Source organism: Triticum aestivum, chromosome 1D (assembly GCF_018294505.1).
Source record: "Triticum aestivum cultivar Chinese Spring chromosome 1D, IWGSC CS RefSeq v2.1, whole genome shotgun sequence".
Taxonomy (NCBI): domain Eukaryota; kingdom Viridiplantae; phylum Streptophyta; class Magnoliopsida; order Poales; family Poaceae; genus Triticum; species Triticum aestivum.
This window is the reverse complement of record NC_057796.1, coordinates 404,659,306-404,670,521: the sequence shown is the minus strand read 5'-3', so window position 1 is coordinate 404,670,521 and position 11,216 is coordinate 404,659,306.

Below are 11,216 nucleotides of genomic sequence, written 5' to 3'. Positions count from 1 at the left end.
CTGTCACTCACGCCACCCACCATAAGCAAATCATGAACATATTGCAAACCCTATAGCGGGGATCCCTCATGCTTGCGTGACACGGAGAGCACCATAGGACAGCACCAATAATAAAACATGCAACTCAAACCAATCTCGATCATCAAATAACCCATAGGACAAAATGGATCTACTCAAACATCATAGGATAGTCATACATCATTGGGAAATAATATATAGCGTTGAGCACCATGTTTAAGTAGAGATTACAGCGGGTAAGAGAGAGGTTACACCGCTGCATAGTGGGGGGGAAGAGTTGGTGATGATGGCGGTGAAGTTGTTGGTGAAGATTGCGGTGATGATGATGGCTCCGGTGACGTTTCGGCGCCACCGGAAGAGAAGGGGAGAGGGGGCCCCTTCGTCTTCTTCTTCCTTGACCTCCTCCCTAGATGGGAGAAGGTTTTCCCCTCTAGTCCTTGGCCTCCATGGCATGGGAGGGGCGAGTGCTCCTCCGAGATTGGATCTGTCTCTGTCTCTCTCTGTTTCTGCTTTCTCGGATTCTGCCCTGGCACCGTTTCTTTTATATCTGGAGATCCGTAACTCCGATTGGATTGAAACCTTCGCCCAGATCTTTTTCCAAAAATTAGCTTTCTTGCGGCCAAAGTAGAGCATCAACCGCCTTATGGGTGACCCACGAGGGTCAGGGGCGCGCCTGCCTGGAGTGGGCGTGGGCCCCACCCTCGTGGCCACCTCGGGCACCGTCTCGCGTTGATTTTACTTCCCAAAAATCACAAATATTCCAAAATAATTCTCCGTCAGTTTTTATCCCGTTTGGACTCCGTTTGATATGGGGTTTCTCCGAAACATAAAACATGCAACAAACAGGAAGTCGCACTGGGCACTGGATCAGTATGTTAGTCCCAAAAATAGTATAAAACTTGCCAAAAGTATATGAAAGTTGAATAATATTGGCATGGAACAATCAAAAATTATAGATACGACGAAGACGTATCAAGTCCTCGGAGGATGGGATGCTCTCAAATGACAAGTGTCAGTTTCTCTCGGAGCAGCCAACCAGCTAGTGGTTGTAGGGGGCGGCTATTTATAGCCTAGGGAGCAGCCCGACATGATAAGACATAAATGCCCTTCAACGATATGACCGTTAGGTGGGTAGATATTTTGGGACAGCTGGCGTGTAGCACAGCAACGGTCGGAAATTTGAGTATCAAATTCCTCAGGGCTATCATGTTCCTCACTGTGTAGGCAATCCGCACTGGCGAATTCCTAACTCCTTAGTCAGAACAAATTCCTCAGAGACCAGAAGAACTTCGTCTCTATCACTGAAGAATATGACTAAGCTGTATGAGATTTCGAATGGCTTCACTCAAAGGGATTGGTAGGTGTAGGATTTTGAGTTGAGTATCACTTGGAAAATTTTCCTTAGTATTTCCTCGACCCCCTTTAACAGTACGGTGTTTCGTATGACTCAAGAAAGAGAAAATGAAACTGTGAAAACAAAAGTCTTCACGCTCCATGTTCCTCGAATGAATACCAAGTCTTCAGGGTCACACCAATTTCTTCACTTTCAAAGTCTTCAGAAATCCGAAGTCTTCAGTCGAAGAACTTCATTTTCAGGGGTCGACTTTCTCTGTAAATATCAAACTCCTCATAGACTTATAGACCTGTGTCCACTCATAAACACATTAGTCCCTTAACCTATAAGTCTTCAATACACCAAAATCACTAAGGGGCACTAGATGCACTTACAATCTCCCCCTTTTTGGTGATTGATGACAATATAGGTTAAGTTTTCAACGGGGATAAACATATGAAGTGTAATTATTGATATTGAGGAATTTGATTGCGAGATATAGAAGAACTCCCCCTGAAGATGTGCATAGTGAGGAATTTGCTTTTGAAGCAATGCACACTTGAAGAGTAGAATCATGGAGATCTCCCCCTATATCTTGTAATTCATACACGCATTTGACATATAATATGAAGAATTTGAAATGCATGATGAAATATGGTGACTGATGTAATTCAGCATGCATGCATTAACATATATGAGGAATAAGCATGCAAAAGAACACATCAAAAGTATCAGACCACCATCGGGTTTAATTTTACAACTCGATGCAACAAAGTCATCAAAAGAACGAGAGTTGTAACTTCGCAAAAAACGCCCATATATGTAGACCCGCTTGAAGACTAACTCAAAATTTCTCCCCCTTTGTCATCGAATGACCAAAAGGATCGAAAATGAGGACTAACGCCCCTGAGGAATATCATGATGATGAAGGAGCGCCAGCGTTGTTGGGGTCGTTTGTTGATGTAGGGCTGCCGCAGTGTCGTCCAAGTCTTCATGTTCATCGGTTTCGCGTGATGAAGAATATGAGCTGGCCACCAAGGAAGGAACCTTGACCTTCTTGAATTTCTTCGGTGGAGGAGCAGACCAGTCAAAATCCTCCTTGAGACCCATTTGCTTCAGATCTTCTTCACCATATAGATGTGACAGAATAGCCCAGGTGCAAACGAAGACTTGATGGAGGTAGAAATGGTTTTTCTTCACTGCATTGTGTGTAGCAGTCATGTTGTGAAGAATAGAACCAAACTAACGCTTAACCCATTTGTGGTTTTGATCCACCTTCTGGTGAAGACTAAGAAGCAGCTCACAGTCAGTCATCACTCTTGGAGCTGTGGTTTGAGGATTTCGCTTGGATGCATTGGCAGCAGAATCATGAGTGGCAGAGTCATCATTGGTGGAATAAGATGCAGCTTTGCGAAACTGACCATCCAATGGACGAATGCCTTCATCTATAACAGCAGCGGCCTTGCCCTTTTCATCAGCTGAGGAAAATGTCCGCTTGAGGACTTCGATTGGGGGCAAGTAGTTGAGGTGATTCTGAAAATCAGCCTTGTAGTTGAGTGAAGACCTTAATTTGAGGAATCTCATAATCCAAGGTGCATAAGGCTTCAACTCAAACAGAGAGAGTGCAACATTTGCCAGAGTCCTCATGAAGAAATCGTGATAATTGACAGGAATGCCATGTATGATGTTGAATAGCAGATTCTTCATGATGCCAACAATTTCCTCATCTGATGAGTCGTGGCCTTTGATTGGACTCATAGTCTTCGTCAGAATGCGATAGACTGTTCTTGGCGCATATAGCAATTCCTTCACGAGGAATTTGGTCCTTGGGGCTTGACCGGGCTTCAGCGGCTTCATTAGCACTTGCATGTAATGGGCAGTGAGCTCAGGCTCTTGGTACAGATAACGAGCACCTTCAAGGGGAGGACTGATTGGCGGGGCATGAAGTAATTCAGAGGCCGGTGCTTTGTAATGAGTATTTTGGTCATCCAGTCCAACACCCAAGAGTTGATATCATCAGCATCGCCTGTGATGTGCAGGGTTGCATAGAATTGAAGAATGAGCTCTTCATTCCAATCACAAATATGTGTGCAAAAGTTGAGCAGACCTGCATCATGAAGCACACTGAGGACTGGGGTGAAGCACGACAATGATTCCATGTCCACGTGAGGAATATGCTCATGATCGAAGACTTTTTCCTTGTTGAAGAGCAGTGAAGAATAAAAATTTGCTTGGCTGGCAGTCTAGAAGCGTTTCCTTCTAAGACGAGCAGAGTCATACGGGTTGTAGTCAGTGAAGAAAACATGCTCGCCGAAGAAGTCATCAGCCTTGAATTTTTGCTTCTTCGAGAAGGGATCCTTTGGCTTGGGTTGAGGAGTATCGGTCAATTGCATCACCACCTCAGGAATCCCAATCTCAGGATCCACAGGCTGAGGAATTTCAGGTTCTTCTTCAGCGACAGCCTGGGTGTTCAATTCTTCATTAACATTTTCATCAGCACTAGTGGCTGGAATTTCTTCATGGACAGACAGGGTTGCACGAGGTTCTTCAAATCCCATTTGTACTTCAGTATTGACAGGGGACTGAGGAATTTGTTGCAGTGGTGTGAACAGAGGAGAGTTGGGGTGCTCACTTTCCCAAAAGTCATCATTCAGCACTGGTGTTGTACATCCAATGTCCACATCTTCATCTTCACTCTTTTCCTCAATGCCGGACTCTTCAGCAGTGAACTGAGGCATGGGCGATGAGACTGTTGGGGTTGAAGGGATTGCATCCGCTTCAATTTCTTCATCCAACTGCTCTAACGAAGCAGCAAAAGGATTCTCTTCATCTGATTCACTTGGAATCGCATATTCTTCATCAAAAGGAACAAGGTCCTTTGATGGCATGGATGAGACGGGAACAACATCAATTGGATTTGCAAAAGAGCTGGTCAATGTCTTCATCTTCTTCGGAGCTGAAGAATCTGATGAAGTTGATGCTTTCCTTTTCTTCACAGCTGCACGCTCTGCAGCCTTGGTCTTCTTCACATCTGATGCAGATGGAAGGGTCGGAGTTGGTGTAGGTGCAGGAGGAGCAGAGGAATTTGGTTGAATTACTTCAGGCGCAACTGATGCAGTTGCCCTGACTTCTTCAGTTTCTTCAGGCTCAACACTAGTGGTTGCTGTCGGTGTCAAAACCGGCAGATCTCGGGTAGGGGGTCCCGAACTGTGCGTCTAAGGCGGATGGTAACAGGAGGCGGGGGACACAATGTTTACCCAGGTTCGGGCCCTCTCGATGGAGGTAATACCCTACTTCCTGCTTGATTGATCTTGATGATATGAGTATTACAAGAGTTGATCTACCACGAGATCGTAGAGGCTAAACCCTAGAAGCTAGCCTATGATTATGATTGTTGTTGTCCTACGGACTAAACCCTCCGGTTTATATAGACACTAGAGGGGGCTAGGGTTACACAGAGTCGGTTACAAGGGAGGAGATCTACATATCCGAATTGCCAAGCTGGCCTTCCACGCAAAGGAGAGTCCCATCCGGACACGGGACGAAGTCTTCAATCTTGTATCTTCATAGTCCAACAGTCCGGCCAAAGTATATAGTCCGGCAGTCCGAGGACCCCCTAATCCAGGACTCCCTGAGTAGCCCCTGAACCAGGCTTCAATGACGATGAGTCCAGCACGCAGATTGTCTTCGGCATTGCAAGGCGGGTTCTTCCTCCGAATACTCCATAGAAGGTTTCGAACACAAGGATCGTGTCCGGCTATGCAAAACAAATTCCACATACCACCGTAGAGAGTATAATATTTCCACAAATCTAATATGCTGACAACGTGACATCACGCCGTGGTCCGGTCATTATTCGAACCGTTTTTCACAACCAGCTACTGCACATATTGCGAGGCGGTTTTCTTGGCACGTCTTGTCGAAGCAGAGATCGTGTCCCCTTATCACGGGATTCTCATCAATACGGGTGTGGGTAACCCAACCGCGCCATTAATCACGGCACTTGGGGAATAAGCGAGTTTACCAGGCAGGTGAGGAGGCGCACAGTTCCCTCCGCCCTTATAAAGGGACTAGGACTCCTCCTTTTTACCCACGCCTTCTTCTTCCCTGCCCATCCACTCTCGCGCACTCGAGCTCCAACGCCCAAGTTTGCATTTTCTCCGCAAAATCACTCCAAACATGTCCGGAGCGGGAGGCAAGTGGATGGTCTCCTCCGTTACGGAGGAGAACATTACGAAGCTCCGGGAAGCCGGATACCTGGCCGTAGATATCGCATCCCGGCTCCCAGATGCGGGGCAGATCGTCCCCACCCCCGAGCCTCACGAAAGGGTCGTGTTCCTTAACCATTTCGTCCGCGGACTGGGGTTTCCTCTCCACCCATTTGTTCGCGGGCTCATGTTCTACTAGGGGCTGGACTTCCATTGCCTGGCCCCCAATTTCATCCTCAACATCTCGGCGTTTATCGTCATGTGCGAGGGCTTCCTCCGCGTCAAGCCCCACTTCGGCGTGTGGCTGAAGACCTTCAATGTTAAACCGAAGGTGGTGGTCGGCTAGCAAGCGGAGTGCGGAGGCGCCATGATGGGCAAAATGCCCAACGTCACCTGGCTTGAAGGCTCCTATGTGGAGACCGTAAAGGGGTGGCAATCGGGGTGGTTCTACATCACCGAGCCGCGCGACACCAACTGGGTGGCGGCCCCCGAATTTTGATCCGTAATCCCCATGCGACTCACCTCCTGGAAAGAGAAGGGCCTATCCTGGGGTTCATCGGTGGAGCTGACCGGACTCCAGACCTGCGTCAAAAACATGATAAGCAAGAAAATCAAGCTTGTCAACGTGGTCCAAGTCATGCTCTTCCGTCGGATCCTCCCGTGTCAAAGACGGGCATTCAATTTGTGGGAGTTCGACCCGGCTAAGCACCAGACGTTGCGAGAGCTCTTCGACACGATGCACAAGGACGTCTGGAAGGTGCTGTTCAAGGGCGCCGAGGTACCTCCTCCCCTTACCGAGGACCGCGGACTCACCGCAAAGCGCCCTGCCAATCTGGTAAGTCTTCTATATCTCATAAGATGTTCTTTTCCCAGTATAACCATGCGTGGGATCTAAGCCTCCACGCCATTTAACAGGACTGGGTAGCGACAGCAGAGCAGATCGATTGTCCAGTCCCCCTGCCCGAAGATCCAGCAGACACTCTCCTAACGGAGATGCTGGTTCCAGCGCCTTATGAGGCACCGGATAAGAAGGCCAAAAAGAAGGCCACGGGGACCAGGAAAGGTCTCCAGCGCAAGGTTATATCAGACTCATCGTCCGAAAACACCGAGGCGCACTCTTCCCACGAAGACGAGGAGGAAGAGGAAAGTTCTCCCCCCAGCGGGGGGGGGGGGGGGCAGGAAAAGGAAGGCCGCCCCATCCGGGGAGGCCGAAGGGTCCAAGAAGGGAAGGACCCTCCTTCCGGACTGCTCCACGACGGCCGCTTTCAGCGACAAGGAGTGGTTACCCAGGGACAAGCCCCTGGCGAAGTCATGAGTATCCGGATACCATAATAGTTTTTGGTATGTTTTATTTTATTGCTTCTTATCACGCCGAACATGATTATGCAGTCCATCCCGAGCCCATATTGACGTATCCTCTTCAGATGATTCTTTGGGCCCGTCAGATATGAACAGTGATTCACTCCCGGCCGCCTCCTCTCCCCGCCCTACGGACGACGCCGAGGTGTTGTCTCAAAGGGCACTGAACCAAGGGGAGACAGTTCCGGAGGCGCCCCAAGGCGACATTCCAGGCGCTGGGCGCACGAGGGGCAAGACTCCCCTGGGCCCTAACGCCGGGGGCAGCAAGTCTAGCCCCCAGCCGAATACTGTGCTGGAACCTCCAGTGGTTCCGGATTCTGTTAGGCAACCCCTCGCTAAGGGGGCAAGTCGTCTGTGCCAATGGCATCTGTCCATCCAGAGGCATCGGACAACTTGATGGAAGCGCTTCGCGGCGCTTCCATTGACGAAGAGCACCGCACTGTTATGAGTGCGGTGGTCAAGAAGGTTCAGTCCGCCAAGAGCGGACTGAATGAAGCCTGTGCCAGCCTCCTAATAGGCTTTGAGGTAAGTAATCAAATTATAAGAAAATGTTACAACATAGACAGTAGCCCCTGATGCTCTGTTTGGCGTTCGCGAATAAAGGCCGAATAGAGGATCAAATAATAATCGCAGGAGTCTAATCAGAATGTGTCTATGTGAATAAGCAGGCTTCACTGCTGGCCGCTGCCGCTCGTACTGCGGAGGTCTCCGCACTGAAGCGGGACCTTGAGCGGTCCAAGGAAGAGCTCGGCCTTACCAAGAGGCAGCTCGAAGAGAACAAAGGTAAGTGACACCCCGTCTGTATATTGATAAAGAAAAATGTGGTTTTGGAATAATAGGATCGTCATGAATTTTGCTAGGGGCCACGACCGAAGTGGCGGCCCTGAAGAAGGCGCTATCTGAGGCCGAAGACAAAGCGGCCAAGGAGCGCGTCGAGCGAGAGAAGCAAGAGGCCCGAGTAGGGGAGGTGCAGCAAGAGCTCTAGGAATTTGTCGAGAAGTACAAGTCCTTGGAGTGTGATTGTAAGACGCAAGAGTCCGAGCTTGCGAAGGCCCTCGAGAACGCACAAAACGCCAAGGCCGAAGCCCAAAAGGCCCTCCAGGAAATTGAGGCGGTTAAGAAGATAGCAGCAGGTAAGGCATTCATTATGCAAAGCAAGCATGTGAAGGAAACTTTCCTTTTACTTACCCGAATTCGGAGCTCTCCAGGAGCGTTCGCAGATTTGCCCCGCAGCGTATTGGATGCCGCAGAGTTCTACCGGGCCGAGGAAGGGAGCTCGACGGATCTGGTCTCAGTATACTGGGACCGAACATCTGATGCCCCTGAGCGACCAGTTGAAGCAACTGGTCGAGCTGCACAAAGCGGCCGAACTGGCTGTGAGGGGTCTCATAGTCCGGATGTGGCCTGGCGAGCCCCTGCCTGGCAGCTACTTTGGCCTGGTGAGGCGGCTTGTGAATGCCTGCCCCCGGTCTGAAGTCATAAAGCGGTCCGTCTGCATTGAGGGTGCGCGCAGGGCCTTTGCCCGGGCAAAAGTGCACTGGGCGAAGTTGGACGCCGAAAAGCTGGTGAAGGAAGGGCCACCCAGAAAAGTATTATGACAGTGTCCTGAAGGGTGCTCACCTTGTGGCGGAGGAATGTGCTAAGGATATAATATTTGAATGAATGTACTCATGTGATCCTGCAATATGAAACGAGTTCATCTATGCTATGCAGCGCTTGTTAATTTAAAATATTACCTTCTGTGCGACCGTTTATAAAATCTGAGAGTTGGCCAGTCGTCAGCTTCTGCCCCCATGTAACTAGTACTGAGGTGTTCGGGATAAACCTGAGCACTCTTTATCCCAATTTTGGGTCCTTCGAAGGAGGTGCCCAGCACAACGAACCAGGCAATCGGACTATAAAGCTTTATCACTCTCACTTAGCCATAGAAGTCTACAACTTTAAATTTTGGCGAAGCCCCTAGTATTCGGAAGGCCGAATTTGGGGCGCTATATACGCCTAAGTCGTACAAGGCCGAATCATCGCCCGAAGAGGAAGAAGTCTTTAAGGACTTGAGACCTCTCCAACAGCGACCAACTCTCGCCTCATCATGACAGTCAGTTTTCCGCTTTCTCTACTGAGGTGCTCGTCTGGAAGAACCGGGACACAATCGCAGTACTTCTCCCAGTGCTACCTTAGCCGATATAGGGGAACGTAAGGTACCAAAACACGGGAGCCGGGCAAACCCAACAATTGACCCAAGACATGATTCGGAGCTGATGCATATAATGCTATAAGTTCGGGGTGCCGCACTGTCGAAAGTGTTCGGACTTTTCACGCCGTGTTATGGGGTACACTGAAGCCCCTGGCGCACTGGTCGTACCAGAATGTACGGGTGCAATTTGTCGTAAATAAGCAGACAAGGAAAAAAGGAAATGCAATAATAGGCTAACGCTATGCATTGTTATTTAAATAATACGTCAAAGCGTATGGATACAAGTAGTGCAATAAGCAAAAAATAGGACTATTTGACATGTCCTATCCAAGGGCAAGCTGCGTATGGGTATGTAAAGACAGGTATATCGATCGTTATCAGAGACCACCTGGAGATTCCCTTGTACGTCAGAGCGTCTTGCTTCCTTGGTATTTCCTTCCTGTAATGGGTCCCATGATCAGGCTGTCGGAAAGATCTTCTAGAGAGTAGGGTCCTGAAAGAGAGAAAATGATAAAGATGTACGGGCCCTGAGGCGGTTGAGCCGCATTGTGGGCCTTGCCTCCGCCTGTGCCCATGGTATCTTGAGTGCGTAATTATATACGCGCGGCGCAAATTTCGCCGCTTGACTGGGACTAGGACGGAGGCCGAATTACTAGGCGAGCTCTGAACGTGCCTAGCGATCCTGTTGCAGGGTACTCCGGATTCTCTTGAAGGTTTCCAGTGGCTTCTTCGCCGAATTGGCGGTTGTCCTCAGAAGGCTGCTTTGTATTTCCGCTGCGAGGGCCGCAGTGTGCTCCTCTGTGCGGAGCGAGCGTTCTGTGTTTCCATTAACTGTTATAACCCCGCGAGGTCCAGGCATTTTGAGCTTGAGGTACGCATAATGCGGTACCGCATTGAATCTAGCATATGCGGTTCGTCCGAGTAGTGCGTGATAGCCACTGCGGAAGGGGACGATATCGAAGATTAATTCCTCGCTTCGGAAGTTGTCCGGAGATCCGAAGACCACTTCCAGTGTGATTGAGCCTGTGCAACAGGCCTCTACACCTGGTATGACACCTTTAAAGGTGGTTTTTGTGGGTTTGATCCTTGAGGGATCTATACCCATTTTGCACACTGTATCCCGATAGAGCAGGTTCAGGCTGCTGCCACCGTCCATAAGGACTCGAGTGAGGTGAAATCTGTCAATGATGGGATCAAGGACCAATGCGGCAGAACCGCCATGACAGATACTAGTGGGATGGTCCCTGCGATCGAAAGTGATCAGACAAGAGAACCATGGGTTGAATTTTGGGGTGACTGGCTCCATCGCATAGAGGTCCCTTAGTGCACGCTTCCGTTCTCGCTTGGGAATATGGGTTGCGTATATCATGTTCACCATTTTCACTTGTGGAGGAAACTTCTTCTGTCCTCCTATGTTCGGCGGCCGAGGCTCCTCCTCGTCGTCGCTGTGCAGCCCCTTTCCTTGTTTTCGGCATTTACCTTGCCGGCCTGCTTGAACACCCAGCATTCTCTGTTGGTGTGATTGGCTGGCTTGTCGGGGGTGCCGTGAATTTGACACGAGCGATCGAGTATGCGGTCCAAACTGGACGGGCCCGGATTGCTTCTTTTGAACGGCTTTTTCTGCTGACCGGATTTAGAGCCACTGAATCCGGCATTGACTGCCGTCTCTGCGGTGTTGTCGCCGTTGTTGCGGCGCTTGTGTCTGTTGCGACGCGGTCTGCCGTTGCTATCTTTGGCGTCTGAATCGCCAGGATTTCTTGACGTGTTGTTGCTGCGAGCCAGCCAGCTGTCCTCGCCCGTGCAAAAGCGGGTCATGAGTGTCCTGAGGGCTGCCATAGACTTCGGCTTCTCTTGGCCGAGGTGCAGGGCGAGCCACTCGTCGCGGATGTTATGCTTGAATGCCGCTAAGGCCTCTGCATCCGGACAGTCGACAATTTGGTTCTTTTTAGTTAGGAACCGGGTCCAGAATTTCCTGGCCGATTCCCCTGGCTGCTGGGTTATGTGACTCAAGTAGGGATGGCAATGGGTACCCATTACCCATGTACCCTGCGAGTAAAAACCCTATCAGGGTAAGGGTATGAGACAAAACCTTACCCATGGGTAT